The sequence below is a fragment of the Castanea sativa genome, chromosome 4, assembly GCF_040712315.1.
Source record: "Castanea sativa cultivar Marrone di Chiusa Pesio chromosome 4, ASM4071231v1".
Classification (NCBI taxonomy): domain Eukaryota; kingdom Viridiplantae; phylum Streptophyta; class Magnoliopsida; order Fagales; family Fagaceae; genus Castanea; species Castanea sativa.
This window is the reverse complement of record NC_134016.1, coordinates 4097972-4109932: the sequence shown is the minus strand read 5'-3', so window position 1 is coordinate 4109932 and position 11961 is coordinate 4097972. Positions and strand designations below refer to the sequence as shown.

The 11961-nt window shown below is 34.4% G+C and overlaps 1 long non-coding RNA gene across 2 annotated transcripts; it reads right to left on the bottom strand.

Moving 5' to 3' along the window:
• Positions 1-589: 589 nt before the first annotated feature.
• On the bottom strand, positions 590-1656 carry LOC142630722 (uncharacterized). Of its 2 annotated transcripts, none has more exons than XR_012843423.1 (3): positions 1484-1656; positions 1032-1124; positions 590-917 (listed from the first exon to the last, which is right to left on the bottom strand). It is a non-coding gene; the product is annotated as an uncharacterized LOC142630722 (long non-coding RNA). The 2 variants fall into 2 exon arrangements; XR_012843422.1 differs by lacking the exon at positions 1484-1656 and adding an exon at positions 1212-1314 and having other exon boundaries at positions 641-917.
• Positions 1657-11961: the final 10305 nt, after the last annotated feature.

The following is an 11961-nucleotide window of genomic DNA, read 5'->3' as shown; positions in this document are numbered from 1 at the left end:
TTGTAATGACAATCAATTTGAGAGAGTAGATAGTTTCTTATCTTGTTTGATATGACAGTTGTAATAGTCACTTGTTTTATTATGTTGTAATGTAAATTGAAATGCATTTCTTGTAATGGATTTTGGCTCTTAATTTTGTCTATTAATGGAATATTTTTTAATATAATGGAAATTAGTTGAAGGTTATTAAATGTGGCTTTTGCTCCTATGTAAGTCAAGGTCGACAATAATCATTCTTACAATGGGTAAAAGCATTGATACACCTTTCATGACCATAGTTGGGACTACCTGTACATAATAAATTCTAGCTCAAACCATATCAAACTTATGCATTGCATGTGCCAAACTCAGAAATGAAGAAAAAACTCTGTGCATGTGAACAGACCATTTCCTTATGGTGATAGTTGCAGCACATGGAATATTAAGTTATGCAGAAAAATTAAGTTTATCACTTAGCTGCTAATGCAGAAATATGATTGGAATATTAAGTAACTGATGGACTATAACTTTGTATTGAGTAGTTAAATTGATTCAGGTTCACATGCATAGAGATTCTTCAATACTCAACACTGCCATACTCTTTTTTCTGCTCATATCCAATATCACTATCATGTGAACTGATTGGAAAGCTTTACAAAACAATGACTAACAAATTTTTCCAAACCAAAGGTCCTAATAATAAAAGGTCCTAAGACCAACACAAAATAGGTTACTTTTGTCCAGTAACACCATCAAATAAGCTTATGGAAACCTTACAAAACAGTAAAAACAAAAGGTTGTAAAAATCAAAGGTCCTAATGATAAAGGTCCTACAAACTACCAACTCCAGATCCACTTCCAATTCCTTTTCCAGCTTCAATTCTCTTTCCATATCTACCAACTCCACTACTTCCGGCAACGCTTCTTTGGGATAAGACCTGTAATAATAGATACATTGGACCATATGGTAAGCACATAACAAACTCAATGACCAAATTTCTGCCAATATGCAAATAACAAGCACAATGTGTAGTATATATTATGGTAATTACTATAGTTGATTGGCTTCCAACAACACTTGAAGGGCTACGATCCTCTTCCACTCTTAACCCTATAAACGCACGATCACCTCCTGCTCTCCTAACCTACAAAAAGTTCAAAAAGTTTGCAGTTAGCAACTACAATAAGTAGCACATATAAAAACTTAGTTAGCAATTAGCATGTATTAATACATGTTTTTGGCTCCCTGTAGTTGTTGTTGCTCCTTGTCTTTACTCAGTCTGACCCTCACTAGTAGCATTAGATTTAGGGGGTACTTTGCATCTTCTTTTGTTGTGACCCAATTGTCCACAACAAATGAGTTTATCACACACAACAAATCCAATCAACAAAAACTCCAAAGAATCCATCACCAACAAATTAACAAAAAACCCAAAAAACCAAGATTAGTGACAATAGCCAAATTCGAAAAAGAGAAAGGGAGAGAAAGTGAAGAACAACTCACTATTGGTGTGGTCATTGCTGCTGCCACCACCTAGAGCCTTCGACAATGGGTTCAGGAGGCAAGCTGATAGCTAAGGTTCAGCCAGGTCGAGGAGATTAGGAAGGTCTGGCCGTCGGGTTCATGCAAGCTGGGAGGGAGGGGAGTTGTCGGCTGCCCTTCGTGGGTTTTGATTTGGGATTTTAGAGATAGGATGAAACGGTGAAGTTTATGATTAGATTTTTTTTTTTTTTTTTTTTTTTAGCTACTGTTTATTTTAAGTTTTGGGGTTGATTAGGTTAAAATAAAACATGTCACTATCTATGGTGATGTGTTAGTTAATAGCAAAAACTAACTATGAGAGGTGACTTGCTAACGGAAGCAAACTTTAGGGTCTAAAATCAAGTTTATGAAACATTGAGGTGTAAAATTCAGTCTATCTTAAACTTTAGGAGTGCAATTTGAAATTTATCCTTTATTTATTTATTTATATAGCTATAACATTTTGCTTACCCCGTAGCTTAAATCAATTCTCCAATAGACTCTAGACAATTTGTGCATGAGAAAATACCAATTAAATTACAAAACTCTTGACTTTCACCCAAAAATAAAAATAAATGAAAGAAGATAACTATTACCCACTTATTGACTTTCAAAACATTGGTTATACTCTCGGCTCAAGAAGAAACCCACTTTTAATAGCCTTAATATGGTATATCCTATTTGTATATTTGAGAAACGCAATTGTTCTTTGCAAGTTTGACTTACCTCTTTCTCTTGTATCGGAGACTATTGAATTGTGGCTCAAATGGTTATTATTTTTATGTGAACCTTTTATAAAGTTATGGGCTTCATTGAGTTGATATTTACCCAATTGAGAAAGGATTTATGCTTATTCCAACATTCTTAAGGCTTAATATTTTATGTCATTGTTTGAGTGTACGCCCATTGAATCAGTGGCTCAAAAGGTCAACCTTGGTGTGAACCCTTTATAAAGTTATGGGATTAATTGTGTTGGTCTTTTCACCAATTGAGAAGGATTTATGCTTATTCCAACATCCATTAAGGTTAATATTTTATGTCATTAGCTGTAAATAGCATGATCATCATGAGATTTTCGTCTTTTTTTTGGGAATCATCGTGAGGTTTAGTTGATCTTTTGACGTTGTCACCTCTCTCTCTCTCTCTACCAATTAAAAAATAATAAGAATGCCAATATGTATGCTTGATTGCTTGTCGATGAGAGAATGGGAGGAATATCATCTTCAATCTTTATTGTAATCCTAATTTGTGAGAGTGCGGCAGAATCAAAATTATAGTTAGGTTAATAATTTAATTGTCATAATAAATATAATATAAAATTAAAGAAACAAAAATAATAAATTTATAAACAATATCAATAAACTCAAAGTAATTAATCAAGATACATATAATGTTTAAATATGTAATTGTTGGATAAATACATGTTTGTATCTCATACAAAACATACACAGCAAAAAATTAACGAATCTACTTCATTTGCACTTGATAACATGTACTATGTAATTTCAGATTTCAAGAATAAGAGAGCGTACCTTAGTGCGGTAAAATTCAAAACCAAATATTAGAAGTACTTAAGAACACTTCTAATCTTTACTCCAACTCCATTTTATACCCAAGAAGTGTGGTCTCTCAATCAGTTTCCAAGGGAGAATAATAGAGTGGCTTACACTCACATATACACCATTTCATTCCTTGTTCAACAACTATGAAATTTTGTATGTTTCTGTCCTTATATCTAACTAATTATCTAGTTAGTTTCCAATTGGGTTTTAGTATGTGACTTGGAGTGAGACTAAAATAGGACTCTAACTCCAATAGGCCTTGGGCTTTTCTGTCAACTCTTGACAAGTCCAAAGTTACTATTGATTATATTTAATACCACTATATAAATATAATTACACTGTAAGCCTTATCAATAAATTATATCTCAAGACTTTATTATACATGCAATCTCTTCATAAAATATTCGTAATAATACAAAGTCATGAATGTAAACTGCCACTTTGAAAATTACTACATCTTAATCCCTAAGTACCTGGTTTAATCCTTTAAGTTATTCATCATATATTTATAAAATCCAATTTCATAAATATATACTTTAGTAACTCCTTACTAAAGTGGTTAGGCCTAACACTTTGAATAAACCAACCCATTAAATTTATCTCAAGAGAATATTTTATATCTCCATTAAGAGATTATGAATTCTATTTTGAGAATATATGTTCCATCAACACTAAATGTGGCTACCCAACATATTGAGGTTTTGATCGTAACTTTAGATCTCACTCTTGATATATTAAAGTAACATACACCTCATGATCAGGTCCATTATTCTCTCAGGATTAAGAGTTCATGTAAATAGAAGTTGTGAGATTTATTATTTAGAAAAATAATAAATCTCACAGCGGTCCAGTTCAATATGTCTTAACTCTTAAAACATATTAACATATCAACTAGAGGTCTCTACTTTCACAATCAAGACAAATTATCTTAGTTGATATGTTATAGTCTTTAAAGATGAAATGCCCAATTTCATCACCGACTATGAACTAAAATTCTGAGTTTACAAAAAAATTGTGATCTATAACTTTTGTTATGCATCTCATAGACTATATGATAATGTTCAAATATTCATGTTATCATTATTTTAGATAATAAAAAAAAAACTTTATTAATCACAGCATTAAGGGTCTGTTTTAATACCACTTATTTTGCTGAAAACTGAAAATTGAAAACATTGTAGCAAAATAATTTTTAAATGTGTGAATAGTACTGTGAAACCCAGTTTTAAAGTTTTTTTTTTAAAAATAAAGTACTTATGGATCCCATGAATTGTGCACGGGACCCACTGAACAGTGCATAATCCCACTTGTGGCTCTCTTCTCAAAAAAAAAAAAGAAGCCAAAACGCAAACACTTTAAGTTTCACACTACAAAAAAATGGCCTACTGCGGCGGGCCAAAACCGCCGCTAAAACCCCAAAAACCGCCGATGTAGGTACATTTCACCTATTGCGGCGGGGGCTATTGCGGCGGTTCTACCCGCCAGCCTTGTCGCGATGCAGTATCTCTATTGCGGTGGTACAAAAACCTGCCGCTGTAGATACGCTTTTTAGCGGTGGTTTTAGTCTATTGCGGCGGGCATAAAACCGCCACTATACAACGTTCTAATTCGTGTTAGATGACTTTTAGCGGCGAGCACAAAGCACTACTATAAGTTGGCAAGTAAAATGGAGTAATGGGACTTTTAGCGGCGGGTGAGACCGCTGCTATATGTTTGAACCTATAGTGGCAGGCTATAAGCGCCGCTATAGGGTTTCATTTAATACATAAAATGTGAACCTATTGCGGCGTTTTTTGACCGCCGCTATAGGTTTTTTTTTTTTTTTTCCCCAATGGGCTTCAAAACCACTGTTTAATCAAATATATTGTTTAACCTGTTACAAAGAACCTGTTTTGCATCAAATATATTGTTCAGACCTGTTACAAAGAACCTATAGTAGTTTTACCTCTACTAACACAATACCACAATTGTAATTAATTAACAACACCACAAATGTCTCCAAATTAACGTAATATTAACATAGAAATATATTATCAAATACATAACATTGTCTATAACCACCATCATAAAATTAACAAAAAAAGATGTGGTCTTTTCAGTAAAACAACCGTTCAAATTAAGCTAATACTATAATCAAAGTTCCGAAGTGTTTGAAAAATATCCTTCAACACTTGCAAAAAATGCGGTTGTTCTTCCATAGTTCTTTGTTCACAAAAAAGTCCTTGAACACCAAGATAAAACTTATAAGCTGGTTGGTTGATAGGATGCGGCTGACGATTTTGGCAGAGTTGGAGAATGTTCGGCCGAAGGAACATCTTACATACAAAGTATGGTTACTCAATTAGTGCGTATAAATGGAATAGAATGACAAGAAAATATTACCAAGGCAAAAAATGTCTATTACATCTCTCTATTACATCCTAAACTTGTGTATATATGTGATATGGCATTGAGAAAAAAAAAATGTTGTGACTGTGTGGATCCATAATACGTTTCTACCTGCAACCAACTCACAAAAAGGTTCCGAGCAAATGTTTGGGCTCTCACTGAATTACCCATGTAAAAGTTTTAGAAATTGCTTTTATATATTTAGGCTTAGGGGAGGGTAAAGGGTAGATTTAAACTAGTCAATGCAAGTGAGACAAAGTTCAGAGGGCATATATTTTTTCTCCGGCAAAGCCAAAGTACATTTCCTGTTTTGTTAATAAAATAAATAAAAAAGTTCTATACCTCCAGCTTTGGATCTTTTTGTGTCTCAAGCTTTGGTTAGAAATGCGTTTGGGCCCAGAGTTGTTCTCCTTTTGTAGCCGGTTTCGGTTTTTTCCTGCAATAAAGTATGTTTATCCGGAATTTTTTTTCTTCCTTTTTTTTAAAAAAATTAAAAGATATAATATTCTTTTCCTATTTATATATTATTAAATGGGCAAAAAAAGGGAGGGGGGGGGGGCACTTTATGGTGTTGGACGAAGAAGTTTTTCATGATTAGAATGTCCTCACAAATAACACCCCCAAATTTCTGTGTAATAAGAGGAAGTATATCTTATTTTGAGTGTATGCTTTCTTCCTCTTGCAAGTTAGTGGGACTCACCAGTTATGAGGGGGAAAAACATACACCCAAAACATGGTGTATTTTCTCGTGTAATAATAAGATGCTAAAACGTGACACAAGTATTAGACACACATCAACATTCTATTAGGTCCAATGCACAAAGCAACCTAAGACATGTCTATTTATGCGGGTGATTTCTCAAAATATGTTCACTTGTTATCTATATTACTCGCAAACCCGCACGTTGCGCAGGATAATTTTTTTTAGGGTGATCTCATTAAATATATTATTATTATTATTATTCTTATAATTATAATAATTATTATTATTATTATTTACAATTGATTTTTCATTATCTTTTAAATTAATAAAAACCTTACCTATACCCTTTTTTTATAATAAAATTTATGCACAGTACCTTATGTGTTGTTCCTTATATTCTTTTTAAAGGAGAATCTAAGGAACATTATCTAAGTACTGTACCTAAGGTTTGCTTTTATTTTATTTTATTTATAACATTTACATATACTTCTTTTTTAATGTGAATCTTTATATATACTTTAAGTAAACTCTATTTATTCCAATTTTTTAGATGTGTAAAATCATAGCCTACTACTCCATAATGATAGTAGCTAATTAGTTTTATAATTTTTTTCCATGATCTCATTCGTAACTTTTATTAGTATTATCATATATTTACTGGCTAATGATTTGCATAACAGATGCGTTAAATGAGATGTAGTATTGTTCATTAGATTTTCAAAAGTATTGATGTATGAAGATTATATATATATATATATATATATATATATATATATATATATATATATATATATATGTAAGTGCACAATTTGCACCCAGACTCATCTGCATGATGGGTTTATGCCCAAAAAATCTTATACAATCAAATTTGTAAAGCGTGGACTTGAAACCTAGGTTTTATAGATACTAGACAACAGATAGGTGGGCTAGATCGCCACTATCTACACAATCAATAGATAAAAATGACAGAAACTCTCCTCGGACATAAGCCGAGGATGACCTATATTGCTTTTCCTTCGTCAAACAATAGATTAAAATTAAAGATGAGGTGTATAGTACTTTCTTTCTCTCTTTCTCCTTTCTTTTTTTCTTTTTCGATCTCCCTCTCTAATGCCCTTTTTGTTCTTTTATATCACTCTTCTTCTTCCCTTCATGAACACTAATGTTTAAAATGGATGACCAAACATGCTCTAAATTTTGTCATTTTCATAGTTTTTATTTTTTTGGGTATTGTTTTGTGTTGTGCTGTCTTTTTATTAATCTATATATATATATATATAAAACCAAAAAGCCTTTGGAGCTTCCACAATTTTTCACGTCACCACTATTTTCTTTTTCTTTTTATTTTAGATTCATTTTATTGTAATTATCTTATCAAGTGTTACAATAGTTTAGTTTAAGTAAAACTCTATTAGATATGATATGTACCTCCGATTTTTTTGCTAAATTCCACAATTTTACACATGTTTTTATTTAAATAACAAAAATAATCCAAATTTTGCACACCAGCATTATTTAAAGTTTTATTTAAATAACAAAAATAATCCATGCTAATTCGGTGAAACCCCCGACTTTGTCTTATAACCCTAAACTCAAAACCCTGATGGGAGTCATTCTCTTTGCTCTGAAGATTGACATCAATGTGACTGAAGTTGAAGGAGATTTTGTAATTGTTATCACTTTCCTTAACTCTGAAGGTTGCTGCCTTGTGGGTTGTGTTCGTGTGATTAAAGACTCTCAAGTAGAAGTAAATTAAAGATATTAATTTTATCTCTTTTTTCAATGTTAGATGCAATGGTATTAATCTTGAGGACATATCTCTTTTTGTAATCTGTGTCAAAGTTTTGATTCAGTAATATCACGGTCTCGATTCAAAAAAAAAAAAAACTCAAAACCTTGAATAACCACACGTATAAATCTTTGGTTTTCAATCCGTGATTTTATCTACGCCAAGGTCCAGTCTTGATCTCAATGACCAAGAAACCCTGACTGGCCATAGCTTCCACCGTTGCCGACCTTTGCTTTCCAATGTAATGATTTTGGTAGTGTTCTTCAAGGTAAGCTTTCTCTTTCTCTTTATTTTTTTTGAGGGCTCATCATTATGAAAAGCTATGATAGTGCAAGGGTTAATATATGAAGAACTATTATTATTATTATTATTATTATTATTTTGGGTATGGTCGGAAGTCTCTCAAATCTTAATATATGAAGTGTAAGTAATATCTGAAGCATAAGTTCAGCAATTGTTCTCCCTCAAAAAAAAAAAAAAAAAAAAAACTAGTGGTGTGTATTAGTTCCCATTTTGTGAAGTGGTAGACCTAGATTTGGTTTGTTATACATTTATGCTTCTGATCAATGAAAATTGTGGTTATTTTACTTTTTCTATATTATTGTTTTAATACTTTGAACAAAATTCTCATGTTGTAGTTGCTTTATGGTTAGCATTGTTAGATACTCCTTTTTTTTTCCTTCTCTTTTTCTTTTTTTTATAAAAAATTTCCACACCATGCTGTTGTTGATTAGTCATAAATTTAATTAAACTATTTGTATCTTAGTGAGCATATATTTTCACGTTCTATGGTTCCATTAGACACTTTATACTTTGGATGATATTTTGGCATATGAAAGAAAGTGTTACTTTACAATTCTACCAAATTACTCTCAATTCTTGGTCTGCAAAATATTATGTCTTCCTCACTCATTTTAAGGGCTTTAATCATTTAATATAATGCTGTGAAACAAATTTCTTTGTTCTTTAAATTTAATGTAGTTGTGAATTTTCAACTCATTCATCATGATAATATTTGATATCATTTTTCGTTGTCCTCACATATGTACGGTTCTATTTTTAGGTTCAATTTCAAAGAAAGTAAAAATTAATTGTATTTTTTAACAATTTTTTAGTTGAATCTTTATTTTGAACTAAATTATTTATTTTTCTTCATTTTTAACTCAATTTTATTTAATTATTTCATACATTACACGGATTAGCGACTAGTTAATCAAATTATTATCTTATACGTGACCCATGACGGACTAGCCGTGCGGTCAGAACAGGTAAATAACCAACGAATCCTGAAAGAAATGCATATGTGAGGGAATACATGTCATCTCCAATTTGACCAATTCTCAGTCTTTAGATGCACAGGTTGATAACCTTTATTTATTTATTTATTTTATAATCGCCTTTAATTCTTAAAAGGGAAAAAAAAAAAAGTAGTGGGGTCCACTTGAAAATCCCACATAGGTTGATGACATTCCCACGGCATTCCCCTAATTTGGTATTTAAGAGTTGTTCGGCCATGTATTTTAAATAATAATTTTTAATGTTTAAACAATGCTACATGTAGTTTTATACTTTTTTACCAATACTTATTTTTAAAAATATAAATAATATTACTAAAATAACATTATAAAATGAACCCTTAATAACTTTTTATGCCCTTTTTATATCACATTAAATCCTAGCCTTCACTAATCTTTTGTCTCTTCTATTTCTTTACATTTTGATAGTTTTAAACAACCTATTTTTGTCTCTATTGATGAAGCAGTACCTCGTTGGTTTGCTGGGACTCGTCCAGATGGTTCCTGGATGTGCTCTGACGACCCTGCGTGATCAAGAACTTACTCAAGTGGTCACCGGTGTGGTGCCTGCCACAACGCCTCCGATGATAAAGTCAGTACCAAAAAAGATGATAATGGAAATGTCAATAAAAACGATTCAAGTTATGATGCTGTCTTTTTTTGTTGTACCTTGTATTGGTGTTGTGAGGGTTTTATATACCCTTGGGGATTATGGCCGTTGGAGTGTTAATGACTCCCTGATAACGTCTCTGGTGGAGTTATGGACTTTAATGCGTTCCCATCGGTTCGTCCAGCCGGTCTTGTAACGGTTGGAGCTTTATTGGCAGCATTGAATGGCATTAACTCTTTTTGATGACGCGGATACTGGTCATGTTCGTCCGTGAAGGCAGCTTCGTCTATACTTATATTCGTCAGTCCCATCAGATGCCCCCGGGCTTCATGGTCGTCAGTGACGATCGTGGAAGCCGAACAGTTTTTTTTTTTTTTTTTGGTTGCCCCTTGGGATTTCATGCCGCATTGAATGCGTTATGGCGGCGTTACGTGGGTTGTGGCCACGTGGCGTGATGTGGTTGGAAAGGGATTGACCCTTGGGTTTCCCGCCGATTTTCGGTTTTCACTTCTATTTGGTTTTTAAACTTCTTTCTTTGTACTTTACTTTTCATTTTCTTTCAAACTTCAGTTCTTCTCCTCTAAGCACCCTCTTCGTATATCTCTTTGCTCCCTTTTGAGTTTGGTTGTCCGCTTGGCTGTTGGGCTTCTCGCTTCTTCGAGGTAAGCTTTTTCTTCCTCTCCCTTCTTCTTTTTTCCTTTTTCGCAAGTATCTGATTCTTGGTTTTTTTTTTTTTTTTTTGTGTCTTTGTTTGTTTCTCCCCTCTTTTTTGTGGGATTTTTAGCATTTTTCTTTTTAGGCTGGGAGTTCATGGTCAGTAATTTAGAGGTTAGGGAAGCTTGTCCTTCAATTTCTTTTCTTTTTGCTCGCTTAGGGGGGTCTTTAGGCGCTTTTCCCAATTTGAGGGGTTTTGTTTTTGAAGGTAGCAGCTTAGGTGTTGTTTTAGGGGACTTGTTTCCATTGCTCCGAGAGTCGGTCGATTGGTTCAAAGGCTTGGTGAAGGAGTTGCAATTGATGTCTGAAGTTAGGTCTAGTGACCTCGATACTGGGTTGTCGTCTAGCGACGACCCTATAGAGGGAGATACATCCGTTTCGACTTTTAGAGAGGTTAGGGCTTTTCATGCCCTCGTGGAGCCGTGCGGGTTAGATTCTGACGCCGTCAGTCGGTTTAGGGATAGGTTTCAGTTTCCAGAGCGGGTCCGTGTTCGTCGCCCCACTGACGACGATAGGGCTTGCTCGTTTTTCCCCGGTGAAGTGTGCCTCTATGAGGCCGCTTTCACTTGTGGACTTAGGCTTCCTGTCCACCCGTTTGTGATGGAGCTCCTGGCGTATCTGGGGATTGCCCCCGGGCAGCTTATGCCCAATTCGTGGAGAATAGTGGTCAATTGTATGGAAATATGGTTGGCCGCTAACGGGGATATGATCAAAGTAAATGAGCTCGTCTATCTATACCGTCTAAAAGAGTCCAAAGAGTACGGGTATTACGAGCTAGTACCTTGGGAGAGAAGAACCAGGATCGTCAAGGGCTTACCTTCGTCCTTCAGGTACTGGAAGTCCAGATTTGTGTTTGTGTCTGGGGACTATTTTGAGACTCCCTCTAGCCAGGACTGGGGTAAGATCCCCAGGTTGCTTCGTCGGTGGGGAACCCCGACCTTAGGTGCGTCAGTCTCCTTTCTCGCTTTTTTTTTTTTTACATATATTTTTTTTTTGAGGTGATTGTTACTAATTCCCTTCGTTCTTGTGCAGCTAAACGAAGACCGAAGTTGAAAAGTAGATACAAGGAGTGCGTCGAGGCGGCCATCACGTATTCCCAGTCCATCGAAAATTGGGACGACTTGGTAGACCCGAGGACACTCGCTTTCTACAACCTCGGCCCCGATCCGTCTCCCTACGTCTTGCGGAGCCTTGATATCGAGGGAAAGAAGAGTAAGCTTTTGAATTCGTCGGTATCGACTCTGAGGCTGTACTTGTTTGATTTGCTCTTTCTCTTATAGAACCTTTCCCTTTCGTAGAGATGACGACGAAATTCAACAAGGGTATGTATGAGAAAATGAGGTCCAAGAAAGATGAACCTTTGTCGAACCTCGGGAAGAAGGTCGTTCGTGTGAAAGGC